Here is a 24,042-nt window from a genome sequence, read left to right as displayed (position 1 = left end):
GCCTGTTTTATCCCCTTTTTCATGAAGCTTCTCCGTGTGTGCCTCAAAATCAAATTTACTCAGCCTTTCCCTGCCCTGATTCATCGTTTTCTAAGAGCGATCAAGTCCTCTTGTGTCATACGATCCAGTTCTGGTGTGCTCTCTATAGTTCTAATGTCAGTTTCGATCACAGATATTTCATCCACCAGGGACCTCCTAATAGCTCAAGCTTTAGCAATGGTTTCCCCTCAAACCACCACCTTAAAGGATTCCCAGTGCATATAACCATCCACACTCCCTTCACAAGTGAGCTTGAAATGGCTAATCGGATAATGTCTCTGCTCTCATTTTCCAAGTAGGTATGGGAGACAAAACACCCTGTATTATCCATGTGGCAAGTAACAGAGCATGGTCCCAAATTAACCTTCCCATATAATCTATGTTAACAAAACTCCTGTAGGTATTAAGATCCAGTGAACAAATAGTCTTAAGGCATGTGCACCCTATGAGAGATAGTAAAATACAAATACATCTTACTTACAACATTATTCGCTCTCCAAACATCCACAAGAGCTAAATCGTCCAATATAGTACTGAGAGTCCTCACCAGGGGTGGGAGGGGGGGGGCGGCTGGCATGTGTATTTATTATCTGACCTGTTGCGCAGGGAATCCAAAGTGCAGTTATAGTCCCATCTCCAAATCCATAGGGCATTTTGGAGTGCGACCAGAGATCAGTACAGATAGTGGAAAAAACTAGATGAATTAGGATCAAGGCTTCTAGTTTTATGGTATTTATTTTTCTGCCATTTCTGCCTGTATGCATCCATATTTATTTTTGGCAATTTTTTTCTGTATTTATCCACATTTATTTTTTGTCATATAAAAAGATCATTCACAACCAGTATTTTTCTGCTTTTATTCTATTAAAAAATGCATTTATTAAAGCACATATGCAGCCATAAAGCAAAGGAATGCTAGCTCAATTTCTTTCCATAACAAACGGTTGCTACTATTACTGCTGCTGCCTTAACAAAATATGCTATCAGCAATTTGATGAACTTTACTGCTATTTGTATGCAACTTGTACACTCTTCCTGCTGGCAATCTGCAATGTCATTGGCCTGCAGTGTATGGGTGATAACATAGAGAACCAGACAGAAAGATGTTTTTCCATTTTTTTCCATTTTTATAAATAAATACAGACAGAAAGGAGATTGATTTCCATCTGTATTTATGTGTAAAAATCTGTAAAAATTGAAAACTAGAAGCCTTAATTATGACTGTGGGTGTAAATATTAATAATACACACTTCCGTATGTTCCACAGACCCATGCACCAGCACCATTCTACCTAGCCTATCCGTGTGCATTCCCAGTAGCTTAAAAGGGTCCGAGCCCACCATCCATATTAGAACCACACCTGCCATGGCATTATATCCCACTCCCCCATCTATCGATAAAATCAGCTGCCTATTTGTAACTGTATTTATTTGACATTTATATAATGCCTTAATCCAAAGCGCTGTAAATAAGAAAACAGCAAAAACAGTATGAAGTTTGAGGAAAATGCAGCCTGTGAACTGCCCTGCTGGAGTAGATTGGATTTCAGAGATTTATGAAATAGAGAAAGTGGAAGAGCATTCCAGTTTAAGGGCACAAGATGAGAGACTGTACAAAAAAATGACTGTGCACAGGGAGGAGGTGGTACTACAAGACGAAATTGAGAGATAAAGTGAAGAGAACGAGAAGAGATATAGAATGAAACCATCGAAGAAAGATAGTCAGAAGCAAGACCATAAAGTGATTTAAATACAAGACATAAAAAGTTACATTTGAATTGATCTTGAAAGGAGAGCAAATCAAGTGTAAATATATAGGAAGAAATGGACTTACGTGAAGTCAGGCAGAAAAGTACACAAATAGAAGTGTTGAAAACAGATTTCAAGGGGGCAAGTCGGGTAAATGGAAGACCAAAGAGTGTAGTACAACAATAGAATAAGCATGAAAAAATGATGGAGGATATCAGTACTTTGGTAGAATCAAAGATCAAGAAGGAGCAGATGTTTTGAATGTTAAATAGATGATAGTGACAGGCGTGAGAGGATGGAGGTAATGAAAAAAGGAAGGCGGAATGGTAATAGCGGCATCGTTAACGGTTCTGGGGCATTCTGACCCGACAACCCGCCAATTCCGGCACCACCCGTAACGTGCCCCCTCATACCGGCATGGGTGTGTACACGCGCCCCTTTGGGGAGTAAATACTGGCATGCCGGTAATAGGAGGACATCAAAACCCACGCAAGCATGCAAATACCGGCATCCCAAAGCCGGTAATCAGGGCATGCATGATGGCGGCCATACAGGCATCGCGGACCACCCATAAACAGCAATCAGCAATCAAGCCAACTGCCACAGGTGCACACAATCATCACAAGTGGACTCAATGGAGTCTGGCCCAGTATAAAAGGAGTACACCCACACACCACACCCCTTCCTACACCAAAATGCTACCACTAGCTGTTGCAATCATGGCGCTGGAAGACATGCCTATACTGCTACAACTACAGCAACAACAGCAACTACAACAACAACTACAGCAGCAAAAACAGGCAGCATAGAGGAGGCACAGGAGGAGAAGGAGGGTGAGACAGGCCCAGCAATTACCACCAGTGTAGCCAGTAGTACCTCATAGGCAGCCACCAATCCCTCGCATCAGATGCAGCCCATTCAATCTAACCCCTGACCAGATCCACACCCTGTACCGGTTGGACCGGGACACCATCACCACCATAGTGGACACGATAGGCAACAACATTGCCAGCCTCATAGAAATACGCACTGCCATCACCCCGCTACTAAAGGTGGTGTCTGTGCTCCACTTCCTGGCCACAGGCACCTACCAGCAAACAGTGGGCCAGCTGCATGGCATTTCACAACCACTATTTTGACGCATGCTGACCCAAGTGCTGGATGCCCTCCTGAAGCAGGCTAGCACCCACATATCCCTACCACGGACTGCCCAGGAGATAGCCGACACCAAAGTAGGCTTCAATGCCCTGGCAGGCATGCCCAATTGTGTTGGAGCCCTGGACTACACCCATGTAGAATTGGTAGTCCCCCATGCCGTAGAGGCGGTGTACCGCAATCGCAAGCAATACCACTCCATCAATGGCAGATGGTATGTGACTCCAGGAAGATCATCACACATTGCTGCACCCGATTTCCCGGATCAACACATGATGTCATGGTGCTGCGTAACTCCACGCTACCCTGTCACATGTAGCGACATTCTGGACCACGTGCCTGGCTGCTTGGTGAGTTGCCTGACTGGCCCATGGCAGTGCATCGGGGTAGTGATGTGTTGGGATGCATACTCCACCTGGGTGGGAATGGGGGGGATGCATACTCCACCTGTGTGGGAATGGGGGGATGCATACTCCCCCTGGGTGGGAAAGGATGGTGAGTGGAGAATGCACGCAGAACTAATGACTCCTGACCTGAACCCCCCAACACCAACATGACACATCATTGGCACACATTTGACAATTAACATATATAAATGACCACATGTAAGATGCACAACCTGGCTACCATGTGTATTTCAAGCAATGCATGACTAAACAGGATTGCAACTGTGCCAATGTGGCTAGTGTGACCATGCACAGTGTAGTATACACAGCAAAAATGGTAGGTGAAACATTGTCGTACAACCACAGTCATCCGCCTCATTATTTCACCTTGCATCATCTATTCAACGCCATCCAGACTACCACAACTCATAGCAGTATAGAATGCATCTAGATAATATTTGTGCATACGTATAGGGACATATGCATGTCAACACCAAAAAGCTGCGGGCATGACTGTGAATCCTGAAGGTGGCAGCTCAGAGTGACACACACCTATTTGTATTTGCCTGCTCGTGATGGAGGATATCCCTTGAAGCCATGGCTAATTATCCCTGTGCAGAACCCACGGAACAGCCATGAAGAGGAGTACAATCGGGTTCACACCCGTACCCGTGTTGTGATTGAGCAGACCTTTGACCTGTTGAAGGCGCGGTTCCGCTGCCTAAGCAGGTCTGGTGGAGCACTCCTTTATAGGCCTAAAAGGTGGCAAAGATCACCATGGCCTGTGTCATGCTGCACAACATGTGCGTCCGGAGAAATGTACCACAGCCAACCTGACATTGACATGCATGCACTAGGTGAGGATGATGAGGATGGAGACGGAGGGGAAGCAGCACCCCTGCCAGTATGTGATGCACAGGATGGCCATACAGTACGCCCATCACTGATTCACGAATACTTCTGAACCACAGGGACTTTGATAGATATGTGTCAGTGACACACTGGGTCCATGTGGACATGCACACAGGGAATGTTGGGAGTTGGGCACTGAACACCGTCATACATTAAATGGATACACACGAAATGAACAATGTCCAGGCATTGAATGTTTTTTCACACAACGGGTGTATTGATTCAAACTGCAAAAATGTGACAACCCCCCCAAACCCCAGTGAACTCCCAAACCCCCCAGTAAACTCCCAAACCCCCAGTATACTCCCACCCCAGTACACTCCCAAACCCCCCAGTGAACTCCCAAACACCCCAGTGAACTCCCCCTAATGCTCCCATTCACCCCCAACACCATCTGAGCCACTCCCATAGTTCTCCCACACTATTTGCGGGACTTTCTTGCTGTCCGGGGCAGCATTTCAGTGTGCCTCGCACTCCTTCTCATAGGACGCACAGGGCTGAGGGGTCCAGAGGAAGTTGGGACAGAGGAAGCAGGTGAGGAGTCAGTTTTTCCACGCCTGCTGCAAGTCGTGGCCGCTGCATGTGCAGCAGGATGGATGTCAGGACCTGTGTGATGGCCCCCAGACAGTCTCTATGAGCACTGCCGAGGCATTGACTGTGGCTGTGTTGGCCGTTATGGTGGCTGTGGTGCCCGCTATGGCTGTGGCTATCTCCCACCTGGTGTCCTCGCCATCCGCGATGTACTGGCACAGCAGGTCCAACATCGACTCCTGTCTGGCCTCCACCCTCGCCAGCCATACCTCAAGGCTGTTGGTGGGTGCAGCAGTGGTTGAGGGTGCTGCCACGGGGCCTGCAATTTCAGTGCTGTCCTCGTGGATGGGGCTCAGGTCGGAATTGTGCAGGCAGGGATCGGCACTGCTGTAGGTGGGTGAGGGCTGAGTTTGGGGTAGGGGGTGGAAATGGGGCTTGGGGAGTGTGGACATCCCGCATGTGTGACTCCTTCCTGGTCTACATACTCCTCCACGTCATCTTCAGTGGTGACCAGTGGTTGTAGGGCCTCGCCAGCCACTGGTGTAGGTGTGGGCAGCTGGGTGTCCACAGTGTCCTGCGCACTGGTTGTAGGTGTGGCCAGCTGGGTGTCCACAGTGTCAGGCGCACTGGGTGTAGCTGTGGGCTGCGAGGCTGCCCTGGAGGTGGTGGTGTTGGTTGCTCTTTTCTGTAGCCGGGATGTGGATGCCCTTGTGGTGCTATCCTGGCTGGCATCTTCTCCATCGGTGCCTGTCGGGTAGAAGAGATGCAGGGCATCAGTGATGGTGTTACATGCCAGATGCATTCTATGGTGTTGTGGAGTATCTCATTAATCATGCATTCATGTCTTACAGGTGTGTCACACAGGGTAGTATGAGGGGGCATTTTGGCATTTGCTGCATGGCAGGTGGCATGCCATTCTATTGGGCTTTGCGTGATGTATTACATGGGCAAGGTCCGTGTGTGTTGGCTCTGTGTTGGTAATGGGATTGGCACTCAGCATGCATTTCAGTGTGGCAGGGTTTGCCCCTCCATCTGGACAAGAATATGTTCATGTGTGTGTTGGGACATGCATTGCCTTGCCTAGACTCTCTTCCACATAACTTGTGCTATGTCATGGTTTCCCCTACAGGGATCTGCAGGGTCACTCAACTCCATCTGCTGATGTTGCCGCACCCGTCTCTATCTCCCCAAATCCCTCAATGGACTCCAGATTGATGAAGGTGCTTACCGTCTCCTCCCAGGTGGTCAGTTTGGCAGGAGAGTGGGGACCCCTGCCTGTAGCCATGGCCTCCCTCCTGTTGCTTGCAAGGATATTGCGGACCCTGAGGTGGAGGTCATCCCACCTCTCTTGCAATCCCTCACTGTCCGTGGGGTGGTTCCAACAGCAGAGACCTTGCGGGCTACCTCCTGCCAGATCTCCTTCTTGTGCTGCTGCACCTCACGCTTCAGGTTCTGGCAGGGGTGTTGCTAGGTCTGGAAAAGACCCGGGGCTAGGCTAATGCCGGAACTGTCAGGACTGGGGGCTAGCTAGCCTTTTGGTTGTAGCTCCTTAGATTCTATCCGGGGCTACGACCAAATGACCAGGGGCTATAGCCCACTAACCCCCCCTAGCAACGCCTCTGGGTTCTGGTCTTTTATCACATCAGCATGTGCGACAAGGGTGTCCGCAAGCATGTTCAATTCTGCATCAGAAAAGCATTTTTTCCGCAGGCGGGGGTAGTCTTCTGGGTTGCCTTCAACATGGTGTATGTATTGCCACTGGTCTCTCCTATAACAACTGTTGGTTTGGGAGGATTGCAATGGATTGTGTTTTTAAAGATGGCCGCCGGCGCATTTCCCGTTCCGTCGCAATGACGTTACTTCCGGGTCCGGTATTACGAGCCCGGTATTAGCATGTTGTTATTACCGGGATGGTATTAAGGGGGTCCTCCTAGGCGGAGGCGGTATCGGCGGGGCCCGTGATAGCGCTATCGGGGGGTTGGAGGGCCTTTAGCGGCATGCCGGCATGGGGGTTAGCGTGTGCTCGCGCACTCATAATCACCCGCTATTAGCGACGTCATACGAACACGGACCCGTTCTTACCTCCATGCCCGTAATGAGACCCCGTTTTTACCACGCTACTCGTAATGAGGCCCATGGTGTTTAAAAGATAAAGCAGAATCAAAATAAAGTTCCAGATAACGGGCAGTAGATGAGATAGGAAGCTGGCAGGGTGAAATGACATAAAAGGAAAGGGTAAAGGTAGGGGGATAGTATTAGAAGGGAAGAAGAGTACTTCAGTTTTACTAGTATTAAGTGTGAGATAGTGAGCAGACATCCAGGATTTAATAGCAAGTAAGCAAGAGCATAGCTGATTGTGTACATCAGCTGAAAAAGAGGAAAAAGACATGTCCTCAGTAAGGAAATGATTTGATAGACAGAGGGAAGTAATCATTTTAGCTAACGGAGAAGTGTAGGTAGAAAAATGAAAAGGACATAGAACCGATACTTGAGGGACACCATGGGCAAGAGAAAAGAAGTCTGAGCTTGTCCCTTCCCATGAAACAGGGAATGTCAGTTGAGACTGACAGGATCTAAACCAAGAAAGAACAGACCCAGGAAAACCAAAGGACAAAAGAAAAGATAGTAAGAGTGAGTGATCAACAGTATTGCATGCAGTGGAAAGGTCTAATTGATTAAGGAAAGAGGAGTGTTTGGAGAGTCGTTCTATGAGTAAGCAATTTAAGACTGACAGTAGAGCTGTTTCGGTGAATGCATGGGACGGAACCCTGATTGAAATCGAGGAAGAATCAAACTATTAGAGACAAAAGTAGAGTCTTGTGAATAGACAAAACGATCAAGTAATTTAGAGAAATAGGGCAAATGTCTGATGCGAGAGAGGGGTCATCAGAAGGCTTTTATAGAATGGGAATAACAAAAACATGTTTAAAAGAAGAAGGAAAAGTACAGGTTAAAAGACAAATGTTGAAGAAAGATGTAAGATAGGATTTGAGAGAGGGATAGACTTTTGAAATGAGAACAGACGGCATAGGGTCAGTTGATGCGGCCGTAGGATGAGCTCGAGTCAACAAAAGAGAAATGTCCTCATTAGTAATAGGAGAAAGGTGAGAAATATTAGCAGAGAGCAATATAGGTGGAAAATGTATTGTTTGTGTAGAGGAAGAGGAAGAATCAATCACGAGAGAAGAATGAAGGTAACTCAGAAGCTGATAGAGAAGAGATAAGTGAATGATCAAGATTAGAGGGGAAAGAAGATGAGGCAGAGTTTGGAAAAGGCATCACAGATGAGATGATTGTATATGGAGAAGTTCAGAAAAATAGGATTGTTTAGCAGAAAGAAGGCGGTCATCATTCAAGATATAATATGATGAATATGAGCTGTATTCACCTTTAGACTTAGAATTGAGCCTGTGTCTCTCAAGATGACGCAGAGCATGTTGCATTGACTGAAGGTGGGCAGAAAGCCAAGGCTGTGAGGGTTTGCGAGATGGATGAATGGATGAAAAACAGAGGTAGAATAGAGTTTCAAGAGAGGAATAAAGTGAAGAAAATATAACAGAAGCTTCTTTGTCAACTGACAATGCAGAGAAAATGGAGTGAGAAGGTAAGGCAGAGATGCATGAGGAGACAAAAAGTGGGGTATTGAATTCTAGCAGATTGCGCAGATGAAATGAGAAGGGGGAAGGAGGAAGAACTAGTAATACTGGAGACATAGGGAAAATTGAAGCAGAAACAAGATCATGATCAGAAAGGTAAAAAGGAAGAAATTAAATTTGAGAAACAGATAGAGGGCGAGCGATAAAAATAAGATCAAGACAATACCCAGAGATATGTGAAGGTGTGCAAAGAGGAAATATGAATAAAAAATAGCAAGAAATGGGAGAGAACAGTGAACAGAAGAAAGAAGATTAAAGTCTCCTAAGAGTATAAGAGGAGTAGTGGATGGGAGAATAGTAGAAAGGAGGTTATCAATATCTTCACCGAATTAACTAACCACCCAAGGGGGGCGATAAATAAGTAGAAATGAAATAGGCTAAGTGTAGTGAATTAAAATTAAAAAGAGGAAAAGCTAGGGAGGGGAGAAGAGGAAGAAGAGGCAATTACATAACTTGCACTATATAGTATAGCAGTGCCCCCACCGTGAGCAGAAGAATGTGGGGTGTGACAGAAAGAAGTCTCAGAGGTGGTCAGAGAAGCAGTAACAGTGGTATTGTAAGCAGGAATCCATGGGCCTCATTAGGACCCTGGCGCTCCCGTAATGAACGGTGCCGGTACGGGACCGGCACCATTGATTACGGGATGCCCTATCATGAGGCCTGCTAGCGGGTCCTGCTTTTCACGTCTGGTCTGAACAGACGTGAAAAGAGGGACCGCCAGCAGGTCAGGATGCTAACAACGGGCCCGTCATTAACGGGCCCGTTGTTAGCATCCTCTCCATTCCCATTGAGCCCTATGTGGCTCAAATGGAAATGGGGATTGATTTTTACCGGGTCCAAGAAAAGGGCAATTACCGGGTCCGCCAAGATCAGCATAACCCAGTTATTGCCCTTTTCTTGGACCCGGTAAAAAATCATTACCGGCGGCAGCCGTGCCCTCAATAAGGGCACGGCTACCGCCAGGGTCGTAATGAGGCCCAATGTCTCAGTGATGCATAGAAAGTGCAAATTTAGCCTTAGGAATAATTCAAGTACTGAAAAGGACTTATTACAAAGTAATCTTGTGTTCCATAAGCCAAAATCAACCAGAAGAGGATTAGCAGTACAAGGAGGGTAGATAAGATTTGAGTAGTTCCAAGAGGTGGTAGATTGCAGAACATCCGAGCAAACCATTGGCGGTATTGAGTTCATGGTCAGAAAGCAAAAGGGAGTTAGCAGCATGGAGCCGAAACAACTGTAAGATCCAGGTGAGTTTGCTGGTTGCGCTGGTGGTGGTAGAGCATATCAGGCTGCCGTGGACAGCCACAGACAGCTTGGTCCGACTTGTCCAGACTTCGCCTGGGCTTAGCCCAGGGCGGATGTTATGGACCAGTGAGCAGGATGAGACTGAGGCAAGGAGGTTTGGCTTTGAGCGTTGCTGAACAACGCAGACACCGGTTTTCCCACTAGAGGAGCGAGTGGGGCAAAGCAAAGCGAAGGCTGTACTCCAGAAGAGCAGATGGGCCGTGCCTAGAATGTGTAAAATGTGTTTATTGAAGCAGTGCTATCATTACCTGGTTCCTAATAAGGTATGAGCCAACTCTGTTCCGCTTTATGAAGCTATTCAGCCCTCTGACGTTCCACATCAGCACATTTAGATTATTCACCATTGGTCATTGAGCAGCGTTCCCATGACAAGCACCCACCATTGTCCCTCAAGACATCCACATACTCTGGCATAACCCCACATTTTGGTGCGTTCTGAAGCTTCACTGGGCATTGCAGACCTGTCTCAGCTCTAGCGATTCCAATATTGTAAATAGGTATACACCCCACCAACAAAAGGGAGGAGCCACCTCATAAAGGCAAGCATAAACAGCATAACAAGCGTGATATAAAAACAAAACACACGCTCAATAGTGCAGTGGTTTCAAGCAAAAGTGCCTGTCCCACCCTGCCCAGAATGTAGGCAGCGGCAAGTATTGATGTACCCAGCTCCGGGTACACCCGAAAAGATGTAGAACATCTGAGGGGCACACACCCAGATACAATATATTACACAATATTCAGCATACAGACTTTAATAGCTACAAACGAACTCCCATCTGCACAAAGGGTCAAATACTGTGTGTGTGGCATTCTGCCCATGAGTTCCAGAGTCCAAGATCCAGATCCTCACAGCATGTCATGTTTCTAAGGTCTCAGCTTGTTAACCACCTCATCTAATGCTAATCTTTGTTTCTTTCCTGCAGTGTACTCATTTTGTTACTATCCACCTATCGGTGCACTTCGTCCAGAGTGTCAAAGAAATGGGACATCACTTTATAAAGCACATTCAGTTTGGCTTGATAAATCAGCATGTACTTTAAACATTGTTGGCATAATCTTTCCTTGGTTGGGACAAACATGTTTAGTTTCTTCTAAATCAGCATTGCGTAGTCCGGATAAATAGCCAACATGGTAGAGCCTTCCAGGTAGAAATTCAAGATCTGCTATCTGTCTCTGAAATTCCAGACTTGCGTTATCAGCGATCTAGGAGGAACTCCAAGTGGCGTTTTCTTCAACAAGGTCCTGTGTGCCCTCTCAATAGTGAATGCCTTTGACAGCATTCCCGGTCTAACTTCCTGCAACAACACATTTTCTACATAGTTAGCCAGGTCTTGGTCCTCCTCTCCTTCGGCAGGCCTAGAATCATAAAATTATTTCTCTCTGATCTTCCCTCAGAAGCATCTTAGTTTTCAATGTAAGGTCATCTAGCAGACCTTTGTGGAGTTCATGGTTAGGATACATTGTTTTCAGTAGAGTAGTGGCCACTCTATCAGCAAGAGATCGAACATCCTGTCTCAGTAGCTTGACGTCTATCTTTACTTCCTCTTTTTTGGATTCCACAGACTTCCTCAGGGCAACTATAGCCTGCAGGATTTGGCCAGCACCCTTCTGTTCAGTGAACGATTGAATCGCCCGAGTTGGCTGAGGCAGAGGGGGAGGTCTATCTTTTGCATTTGTCCGCTGCAAAGGACTCCATTTAAGTCCAGTTGGCCTTTTCTGACCCCAGGCCTTTTCTGAGTCGAAAGAAGGGGATGTCACAAAACACCAACAATATACATGCAGCACCCTCCTAGGCAATTTGATAAACCCGGCACTTCCTGGAGTGGCCTCGGTCCCGATGTCACAGTGGGGCCTAATATGTACAGACTGCAACCTTATATGTAGCACAATGCCCCAGAGTGACATCCTAATCCCCCCAAAAAGAGTGAAACCGGGGCCTGTGCTTTCCAAGAAGGGATCACACCCTACACCCCTTCATATAGGTCAGGGTACAGGTGATTTCAGGGTCAGTCCAGGTGTCTTCCCACCCTATATTTCTCCTCAAGCAGCCGAGTCACCCGCCAGTCATGATTAATTTGATCCGGCCACTGCTCACCCCCACAGGGACACGTCTGTTTGGTAGCCGCCGCCGCAATCAACCAGCCACTCCCCTTACAGACCCTCGGAGTCACAGCAAATCATCAGACCACCACCCGGAAGTCACTGGGCATGACCAGAGACTCGGGACCACTCGTCCACCGATGTGCGACACAGCTCCGGCACCATCTGTACCTACGGTGCCATTTTGTGAAGGGCCGTAGTGACGAGCGCGTCATCTGTATCACATTAATCTGCAAACAGTCCTCCACCCGAAGCAGGCCTTAGGGCGCACAGCGCCAGGAGGAATGAAACAGCGCGTCACAGGTCTGCATGGGCCATCCAGCAGAGCAAAATCAATCCTCCTTACAAGATCACATGGGTGCTCTGACAAGCTACATCTTCACGCCATGACAGCCAGCCACGCCTCCCCAGCCCTGCTTTTTAATCTTCATACTAGTGAGATGCCACCCGTTGTAAAAGAAGTCCACGTTTTTCCTCCCAAAATCATCGGGAGCACATCTAATGGATTGGGTACGTGGATGACATTTTCATACTGGACCACACTTGTGCAGGTATGAAGCAAGTACTTACATGACATTGTCTGAATATATCATGCTATCAATAAACGCAAATAAAACAAAACATATGTTATTCAGAAAGAGACTTGCTGTCTCAGCTGCAAATTGGGTAATCCAGGGTATGGAATTTAAAAGGACCCACTTCTACGCCTTTTTTGGAGTCATTATTGCAAGTAAACAACCCTGCTTGAGAGACGTCGAATTTAGGCGTACAACATTTTTAAGCAAGGCAGGGAACATTAATGACTTCATCTGCCGCTATGGAGGCTACAGCTATGGAGGATTATCATTAATCTATAAACAAGGTCTCGCTCCTTCGATATTATATGGCATACACTGTACTTCACAACCTAGCTTGGAGCGACTGGATCAGATGGAGGGCATGCTTTGGTGCAATACTCTAAGTTTGCCCAACTGTATTAGTGTCCACCTGCCAAGACATGAATTGGGTATTACCCTACTTAGCACGATGGTGAAGTTAAAAAGGTTGCCTTATTTATTGAAACTAATTGTAGTTGATGACATGCCTCCAAATCAATTTTTATTGGAAATGTCTGAAATGGTCACATGCTCACGACTAGAGCCTTTATAAGTTACCTCAAAAAACAAGTTGGTATCCTGAGATCCGATCCAACTAGAGACCTAAGCTATGACAGTCTGTGGAAAGAACTTATTAACAATGTAAAATAGTGGAACTTTATGCAAAATGTGTTGGCCTTAGAAAAACTAAAAAATCCTCAAGGACTAATAATCACTACATATGAATTCTGTAGGCTGCAAAGGTAATGTCCTTCATACCTATACAGATGGAGATTTACGCTACTGCGTCTTAATATTTTACCTTTCTTGACTGCTCTTTGACCTCGCTATGTATAACAAGGGAACATCCTACATGTTGCGTATGTCTACAACCTGGAGTTAGCTAGAAACTAGAATGCACTTACTTACATCTTGCAACAAATTATTGGGCCAACATACGTTGCATTTTAGTAACGTTGTTCACAAAAGTAAGTTTATAAAGTCGCTCTTTTTTGGGTATGTTGTTTAAAAGGCAACAATTTAGCTCTCATGTTGCTACAATTAAGCTATGGAACTTGATTGACGAGAAATGCTTGAATACCATAAATCATTAAATTAATTTTTGAATTTCTGAAAGAATGGCTATTTTATTCAATGAATTTGGACCTATCTAAATGGTTTTGAGGAATTAATGAATTGTGTTTTAAATTATGTTAATAGAATATACTTGTTTGTATTAACTATGTCACACTTATTATAATAAACATTTAAAATAGTACTGAGGACCCATCACAAACCTCTGATTCATATGTTCACTAGCAAAGAAAAATTGATTGCCTTGCCATGGACAAGTCACTGCATGCTGAAGTAAATGGAACATGACATCCAGATTGAGTACAAGTTTGAGTACATACCGTGAATTAGTAATGTTAGGGCAGACTGTATGTCTAGACTGTTGCAGCAAGAAAAAGGAGAGAGGAGCTGCGCCAAAGAGGTACTACAGGATGGCAATCTGATTGTCATGGAAAATTCCATTATTAACAAGGAGGTTTGGGCTCAGTGTAGGTTACAGGATGAAGAAATTATATTTCTCTATAAAAGATGGACAGGAGACTGTAGAGAGGTACCTGACAGACTTTAGCCAAGTGTTCAAATAAATACCCTATAATGAGTAGGGCTTTGTCAATGCAAGTATGAGTTTTACAATTTGTGTTATATGCACTTTACATCTCCTGCAAACTGACATCAAAGACAGCTTGTGCAACAAATCGGTACAATTTGTCCCTACTCCCCAGAGTGGAGCACCCCTTTGAAGTCCAATATGGAACAGTCAAAAGTACCCTTTCTACATATATGATATTGGAAAAACTGTTGCATTCCCTTTTACAACGATGAATCACAATGAACCTTCTGTGACCCTATTTGCTTTTGGTGATGGTGAACCTCGCCTGAGTAAAATAACATGTCTGCTGGGATGCACTCCAGTCTTTAACAGTGAGATTTTGGTAAGAATCATCATTTGATTTCAATACTATTCAAATAAATCACTTAAACACTTCAGGTGCCCAAGTTACAGTCCTAGCTACAAGGACAGAGGTAATATCTTGAACAATAGCTCATCAAATCTCTTGATGAGATACCTAGGCACTCCTAATGGAGAAACCACTCCAGATATACTTTTGTATATTTGATGATATATTTCATTTAATATAACAAAGTAGCTACATTGAATTTGTAACTCAAAGAATATTTTAACAAAATCATAATTTCTATAAAGAGAGACGGGGAGTGATAACACAAATCCATGCAGTCACTTGTGCGTGCCCACAGATACTTATAGCGAACATTCACAGCCGAAACAGGAAATCCATGAAGCGCCATTGACATGCAGTGAATGAAAAGCGACTCATGCATTAATCATACAGATTCACAGGTATCTCTGGGACAGCATAAACTCGAGCAAAAACATAAAAATCACACAAACATGAAAATGCTCACCATAGCAATTTCTAAATGGTGATCTGTCTGGAACCCATAATAAACAGTTAAGGCACCACATCAAAAGGAAGCCCAAAACGACTCCATATAGATAAAGGAATTGTGATCATTTCCGATTCACCTTAGGTACTGGTTATGATATTGATGATTACAACGGTCTGGAAGAAAAGAAGCTTACCAGTTGTTGTGAATTTGGATATTCAGATTGTTTGGAAGGATAACATTCAAACCTAATGATGGGACCCTGTGTCCTGAAACGCATAGTGCTCGATATAAGAATATTCAAATGAGAGACCATCTTCATTGAAGTTCGGCTAATTATATTCAGTATTGTTATCTGAGACAGCGAGATCAATGATACAGAATTGTTTGTTAAAGACATAGGCGCAGATTTATGGAATTATTTGCGTGTAAAACAGGGATTTGCGTGCCATTCTGCCTGCAAATCTCTGTTTGACTAATAGAGATTTGCGGGCAGAATAGCACGCAAATCTCTGTTTTATACGCAAATAATTCCATGAATCAGGGCCATAGTTTTTTTCTGAATACACAAAAATGTGTTCTCCTTCCTTGATTTAAAAGATGTTTGGTGAAATGAAACATTATCATTATTTTGACCAAATATTTTTGTACTAGAATTGTTGATTTTGTTCAAATATTCTTTGAGTTACAAATTTCAAGTAGCTAATTTGCTACATTAAATGAAATATATCATCAAATGTACAAAAGTATATATGGAGTGTTTTTTCCGTAAGTGTGCCTAGGTATCTCATCAAAAGATTTGATGATCCTTGCCTGAGTGCCATAATCATGGAAGACAGGCATAATTTAATTAATTTTAATGATGTGTAGAAGACACAAGCATTTTGTAAATGGAGACGGAACTCCCATGGTGGGAGGAGAGCAAGTGCTATGCAGTGGTGAGCCCCTGGTACAGCTACGTTGAGCTGCTGAGGCAGCACTGACTAGAAACCTGCCACCTGAAGGCTGGGCGGCGGGTGTCTTAATCGAGCAAGAGGCTCCAGTTAAGGCGAGACTGTCATGCCCGCGCCACTGGCGCATGCATTGGCAACCATCATGGACTACTTGGTACTCATTTATCCTACTAATACTCCTTGAACAACTCCTTTTCACGCCTTGGTCTTTTATTTCCATTTGCTCAACTTTGGTTCTTTCTTATTTTATTCAATTAACTATATTTACCATAATGCACCTGGCTGCAGTCCTCAATTCCTGGCTATTCTCATTCATCGTTATTGGGACCACAATCCCCAGAAGCCCTAGCGGCCAGTGCTGCTTCCACCTGCTCAGGACCAGAGAGGGAGGAGGCAGATTGTCTTCAGGTGTGCTGCTCCAGGTGCTGTCAAAAGCCTGCCTCAGAACAGGGCAGGGCTGTATATAAGCAGCTGCCTGCAGGAGCACAGTGTCTTGCATCTTGAGATCACCCCGCTCCTGTTTGCCTTGACCCGCTACTTTGTATGCTGTTCCTGTTGCTGCATTATCCTGTTTTGATCCAGTGCCCTTTCCGGGCTCCCTGTGTTGCAGCTGATCTCGCTCCGCTGCCTTCTACATACAGCCCTTGTCCTCTGGGCTCCCTGCAGCCTGCCTCACTCCGGCTGCCTACGGTCCTTGTTTTCTGGGCTCCTTGCCCTGCAGCCTGCCTCACTCCGGCTGCCTACGGTCCTTGTCCTCTGGGCTCCCTGCCCTGCAGCCTGCCTCACTCCGGCTGCCTACGGTCCTTGTCCTCTGGGCTCCCTGCCCTGCAGCCTGCCTCACTCCGGCTGCCTACGGTCCTTGTCCTCTGGGCTCCCTGCCCTGCAGCCTGCCTCACTCCGGCTGCCTACGGTCCTTGTCCTCTGGGCTCCCTGCCCTGCAGCCTGCCTCACTCCGGCTGCCTACGGTCCTTGTCCTCTGGGCTCCCTGCCCTGCAGCCTGCCTCACTCCGGCTGCCTACAGTCCTTGTCCTCTGGGCTCCCTGCCCTGCAGCCTGCCTCACTCCGGCTGCCTACAGTCCTTGTCCTCTTGGCTCCCTGCCTACAGCCTGCCTTACTCCAGCTGCCTACAGCCCTTGTTCTCTGGGCTCCCTACCTTGCAGCTTGCAACCCTCTGCTGTCTCCAAGCCCTTGTCCTCTGGGCTCCCTACCTTGCAGCCTGCACCTCTTCGCTGCCTACAGCCCTTGTCCTCTGGGCTCCTTTCTTGCAGCCTGCTCCCTCCGCTGCCTACAGCCCGTGTCCTCTGGGCTCCTTCCTTGCAGCCTGTCTCCCTCCGCTGCCTACAGCCCTAGTCCTCTGCGGCTTGCTACACTCCTCTGCCTTACAGCCTGTTTTACACTTTGCTACCTATGGCCCTGCTCTTCTGGGCTCCCTACCTCTCGGCCCTATTCTTTTGGGCTCTCTGTCTGTCGCCTACTACTAATCTCTTTCTGTCCTGTTCTTCTGGACTCCCTGCCTTGCAGCCTACTACAGTCCTCCGCAGTCCACTACAGTTTGCCTGCACCTAGTGCCACTCTTGATTGCAGACCTGCTTCCTACTTTGCAGCCCTTCTGTTTTCCTGACTGCTGCTCCCTTGTTCTCTTCCTTGAGTCCTCTGTACTCCACCTTAGGTTATCTACTTCAGTCTAAATGCCTTGCCTTCATTTCCTTCTGCTAGATTGCTCATTGACTTCCTTTTCGCTGGATATATCTGTTCTTGTCTTCTCATGTGTCTTATGTAATCCCTTTGTACAGATCTTGCCTGTTGGTTTCCGGCAGGCAACCTCTGCCCCTTCACTTGACCCGTTTTCAGTGTTACAGACACCCACTGCTGTTGTTCCCAGCCATGAACATATAGCGTGGGCCTCTGTTATAGCAATCTGTGCAGAAGGCTGGAGTTTCCTAAGGTTCATGGAACACTCTTTCCCATTTCAGCATACACCCCAAGAGGGAATCCAGTTTGTTTGTACCTTTGTATCTTGTGCCCCTTTTGGCTCACAGCTACAGTTTCCTACTCTTCTTTCTTGTTGAACTTCCTGCTGTGTGTGCTTATCTGCTACCTTACTTCAGCACAGCCACCCAAAACCTACCTAGGTTCCCTGTGTCACTCGAGATTGGAAAAGACAATCATCTTCCCTTGTGGCGTGACTAATGAGGAGCAGTGGTGTGCTTGATGCCCTGCAACCAATGCCAAGACTCGAGAGGAAATGGGATCCCGAATTCCTGACCTCCCACGACAAGCGTCTTTCCCACCACGAGAAGCACCGATAGGGAAACGAATGCTAAGGGCCTGTGCAGGTGAGGGAAATTCATAGCTGTGTAGCTGCGGGTTTTCAAGAGAACAGAAACCAACACAGGTACGAATTCCAAAGCAAATTTAAAGGGCACATGGCCCCATTGAGCCAGAGAGAAACAATGCAAACATTGTACTATAGCCGTCAATACAACAAACAGTCAAGAGAATAGAACAGGTACACAACCCCCCCAATCCACAGGGAAAAGGGATGCAAGCATAGTAATACAAGACTAGAATAGCTGACTTAAGAGAGTGAGACGGGCATACAACATCACTAAATAAGAGTGGGAAGAGATCCAGAAACTGTATAGTAACCACCAAGAGTGTCAAGAAAGCAGAGAAAGACATTCCATGTTGAGACAGAGTAAAGGGCAGGAGAATACTCTACAACACAGACAGCATAGTGCATAAATCACGGGGAGTTGTGTTGTTCAACTGCACAAGAACCCTGAGCTAAAGATTACACTGAGAGATAAGACTTTTTACCACAAAGCAAAACACTTTTTGGGAAGTCCCAATACTATAAAGGTGGAAAAGAAAGAAGTGTATTTGCAGGTCGTCCTGGAGGGATTGGAGCATTTAAAAGTTCAAAACTGTACCCTTATCAGAGGGAGAGGGAAATCTTACCGAAAATAGTTGTTGATTTTCCAAAAGAATTTGGTACTACAATTTTGAAGACAATCTACAAGAACTTTTAAAGACTGGGAACAAGTAAACTACAATTGGTACAGGCAGAAGTACATATTGAGGCTATTGAAGAAGCTTCCCTTTTCTTTTGAGTCAGGTATTTATTCTAAAGGCTAGGGCCAGTTAGCTACGTAAGATTCGGACAGAAGACTTTTTATTTGGACTTGACAAGCACACTTAGTTTTGCTTTTGTTAGGGAGAGATTTTCCCTCATAGCAGCAGGGTTAGTTAGGCATTTTGGTTTTAATGTAAACAGAATTTGTGAATCATGGCCACAAGTAGTCTGGGTCCTTCTTCTGGTTCAACAAACCTGACTTTGATGGGAGTTTTCAGGAGTTGTAAATTGCATAATGTGCGAACTATGAAACTCATTTGCCTCGTTGTACAGTTTGTACAGAGATCTACATTCATTACATCTCCTAACAACTGATATCTAAGTCACAGTGTACATAACGTACACATTCTACGTATACAAACATTTTTATAGGAGTTGTGCATTGATTCACAGCATGTGTAATGTATATATTTTAAATGTGAATGCACATTTGACACAGAAGCTGTACATTATGTCTGAGTATATTTCATAATATAACATATGTATGAAAGCTCACATTAAAGTGAACTCTCACTTTGAAGTGATTTTTCAGTATGACTTACATTTTGTACTTGAATCTAATTTACATCTTCTAAAAACTGACATCAAAGTTAGCCTTGACGTTAATGTAAGTTTTAAGGCAATATAAATTGTGCAAAGTATGAACTTACTTATAGACCTCTTTGTATAGTTTATATCAAACATGCTCATTCATTCGGCACATGTGTAAAATATAGATACATCTTAAATCATTAACAACTCAAAATTAGCCTGCTTGATTTTCTAAATCTTTTGTCAGTGCACAAATTCATAATAATACCCAGGGGAAGGCAATAAATCTTGAAAATGTAAGTGGCCTATTTTGAGATATCTGTGCCAAAAAATATATTTTTTCCCTAGTAGAAAACCCCAAGTTAAAAGCTGTTCAAACCTTTATTGGAACAAGGTTTTTTTAAAAAATAAATATGAAGCCGTCCATTTACAATTGGACATTTTCCATGCAGGGGGAAGCTACGTCAAAATTGTACTGTAAAATATTTTCAGATGTTCTCATGGAAGGGTTCAAGAGTTATTAAGAAAGATTATTTTCAGAAATTCCATAGACAGTTTATCTTAACCTTAACTATACCATGTGCATGTTCCCTCTATATTACAGAGTCTATGATAGTTATCCTTTACTTTTGGTTAAGTTAGCTTTCTTATTGGAAGAACCGGTTTTGGATGGCTTTTAACTTTTGCACCGTTCAGTGAATCTGCGCAGAACGTAGCAACAACAATAATTTAGACCTGACTGGATTATTTTTCATGTGGTTTCGGTAGGGGGCAAAGTTGTAGGGGGTGTCCCAAACTTTTTGAAATCCTCTTAAACTTCACTGGGGAAAATAGATTGCTTGCAGCTGCAGCCCGAACCACTGGATGGATATGAACCAAACTTGTGCAAGATCTCTTGGTTGTTGGGATTTTCTGTGGCTCGGTTTTCAATTTCTTAGCATAATTTTAATACTATTTTTCAAGGTGAAGCTGGATCATTGTTTAACCAGAAAATATTTTCAAATTTTCTATAAATGGCAGTGCCTGTTAAATGATCTGCAGTGCATGATATGCATTCCCTATGTGAGAGTATTTTGATACAGAAGTTAAACAATTATTTAGATGAAATGTTATCCCAGCATATTCCCCGATTGCTCAACTTTGGTGAGATAGACTATAATACATCCTTAATTTAATTAATTTTGTTAATGGTTTCCTTTTGTTTAAAAATACTGTAGTTTACTTTCTAATTTGAATGTACTGTAAATTATTGCATCTAAGAACACTTTTCTTTGGTAATTCATAAGTGAGGAGCATGACATTTGTGCTTTTGTTGATGGGGAATGTATGATGCAACAGTTTTTGAAAAATATATTTTGGGGATTGATTTTTTTATTGACTACTTTGGCATTGGAAGACATGGTTTCCATGTCTATTGTGTTTGTTGGGGGCTCATCCTGTGTCTAAATTATTTTGGAAGGAAATTGTTTTTATTTCTTTTTGATGGAGGTAGAGGAATGACCCTTATTTTGGTGGTGGTGTGGTTGTACTTTGAAAGATGAGAGTTATTTCTTCTCTTGCTTGTACATTTTCAATTAATTGTTTTGGTGGAGAGTCAGTGTATGACTCTCCCTTGTTTCTATCTGCTCAATGTTTTCTTTCTTTTCTTTGGAGTTGGGTTAAGATTTCAGACATTACCTTGAAAATGACAAACTATTTGCAAATTATTCTGATAATTCAGTGTTTCAAAGTGGTTGGGGAGAAACAATGCAATTTCTCAGTAAGAGTTGTTTTAAAAAGAATCGTATTGTCATGGGGGTCTTATTCTTTTGCTGCAAGTTCCTATTTAACATATCAAAGGGAAAGATACTCCACAGGTACTTGTTCTACAATGTCATTTTTGACAGGCAGATGAATGCACCTTTCATGGCTACAGCCCCACCCAAACACCATATCGCACTAGTGACAAATGTTATATACTAAAGCGACTATATCAGCCTTATCCGAAACAGATGCAGGAAGAAATGGACCTGATGGGACTGAAGATGGTGAGAGTAAGCAAACAACTAACACACACACATACAATAGACACAAAGCAAATAGGCATCAGGGAGTACACAAACGGTTCAGGCATGAACATGAGATCATCATTTCTAAGGCGCAGGACATATTTTTCTCAGATTAACTGTAGAACAACCATCCTTTGAATGCCAGGCGCTGACTAATTATAAGATAAAATATCCTATGGAAAGGATCGATAAGTTCCCAGTGGTGGGAAAAGTGATAAAACTTGCATTCATATTAGCGAAAACCTCAATAATTGCAGGGTGAAATAATTCAGAACATGATCCTCTCACACCTCACCCATAATTCAAAAACAGGGTCTGTTCATTAGAGCTGGACACAGATAAACAGTTGCCCCACGTGACAGTTAATATCTAAAGAAAGAAGGAAAGTGACCTGTCAGAGAGCAGAAACGATTATGAAAGCAGACCAAAAATAGTGAGGGAGCTGCAACAATTTCAGACCTTTGCAATTGATACAGGGCATGGGTCTTCGACTACAATATATATGTCAGATCACTCTAAAAAAGGATTCAAGGAAGCACAGAAAAGATTACAGTGACATGGCCTGGACAGATGAAATGATAGCTGCCATTGATCAGTTAGAAATGGCAATATGCACAACGCCCAGGTTATGGAACCCTGAGAACAGTGCAGAATTCTTTCTATGTGCCCATTCAAATGCAGTAGTAATTACAGCAGCCTTCATACAAAAAACTACCCTGAGACACAGACCACTAACATTCTACAGTGGAATTCTAGATCCAGTAATGAGAGGCCATTTTCCCTGTGTAAAAGCATTGGTGGCAGCAGCATTTGCAATTGAGAAATCTGCCATAATTACAATGGATTGTCCAGTGATGTATTACACTGCCCAGCGCATACAACACAAGAGTGTCTTGCAGCTTTGATCTCGGACTAGTGGTTCATACCCAATTTGACGGAGCATGTTGCCGATTTATTATAAATTGCTTGACTTACCAACAGTATACTGCAGGACACACACTGCAAACAGCGAGAGGAGCAATACCCCATCCTACTGGACCCTTCCAGCATTTGCATATCGACTACTTAGATATACTCTAAAATTGTAACAGCTACAGATATGATATGATAGGTTATTTATAACGCACTTAATACCCAGAGGTTTCTACGCATGGACCCGGGGATCGAACTTGTGTTTCTCCATGTCGTCTTGCTTCCCAGGTGAGCAGGTTGCCGCTGAGCTATCCTCCCGAGACTAGATACATGCTAGTAGTCATGTGTCCTTTTTCCAGATGGATAGAGGCCAGTCCATGCATACATGCTGGTGCCACATGTGCAACAAAGTTCCTTGTACTTGAGATCTTCTGAGGTGGGGAGTGTGCAAAGTGCTTCAGTCTGACAAAGGACCACGTTTATTTTGCAAATGAAGTCTTTGAGCACATCACAATCCTGTTGGATATTAAGCTTAAATTCTCTTCTGCTTACTACCTGCAAGCAAATGGTTTGTGTGAGTGTCTCAATGAGCTCCTTAAAGAACGCATTACCAAGCTAAAAATTACCCTCACAAAAGGATGACTCCATTGCGTATCCTTAGCCCTATGTAAGGATGCATTACATAATCAGTCCAACTCAGACCATCACCTGACTCCTCATGAGCGGGTGACGGGACACCGGATGTATGCACCTCTTGCTCCTCCCATTCAAGTACAAACTGATGTTCATAATGTCTCCCATGTACTTGGAAATTAAATGCATGATTATTTGGCTGCTATGATGGCAAGTGTTGCTTTTATGTCTTAGCAGCTTTGTGCATGGCATGGCAGGTCAAAGAAGACTGATGAAGACACTGAACAAATTGATTCTGCAACAGAGTTAAAACCCATATTGATGTATACGTGAGCCAAGGTACTCATTAAAAGGTGTGTTTTGAAGGACCTTATTTCGTGGAGGTCAGCAGCTGTGGAAAGTGCGAGGAAGGTGTGAGGAAGGAGAGCCTGGTTACACCTTGCTGATGTCAAACTCTACAAAGGAGAGTCCCCCCTGCCACTTCTCCCTGAATCCAAAGCCAACCAAAAGCCAGAAAAATATGTGATTTTTGTCTGTTTTCAAATAATAATAGAAGGAAAGGTGATGAATCCATTGGAGTCATCATGTATTCCTCAGTGGTGAACTCCTCCCATATGGTCAGGCAAAGGCAGCCGCTACCTGATCCTAACCCTGGGGCAGTTGTATGAGGGAAGATAACATAGGAGGCAACAACTACCAGGGAGATGGTATGGATCCATTTGACAAGATGCACTATCCACTATTTACCCATGGGGAAAACCTCCTTATGCCAAATACCTTCATGGCCTATTGCCATGCATCTGTTCCCCCGTTTAGGGAAAGAAGAGAAACCCATTCCAAGCACTTTTCAGACCAATCTACTATTCTATTTCTAAGAAGTAAAAGTTCTAAAAATACTTTTTCTAAAAGCTCCAAGAAAACATTTTCAAAGGATTCCA

Source organism: Ambystoma mexicanum, chromosome 6p (assembly GCF_040938575.1).
Source record: "Ambystoma mexicanum isolate Mex_15411 chromosome 6p, UKY_AmexF1_1, whole genome shotgun sequence".
NCBI lineage: Eukaryota > Metazoa > Chordata > Amphibia > Caudata > Ambystomatidae > Ambystoma > Ambystoma mexicanum.
This window is presented reverse-complemented; position numbering follows the sequence as displayed.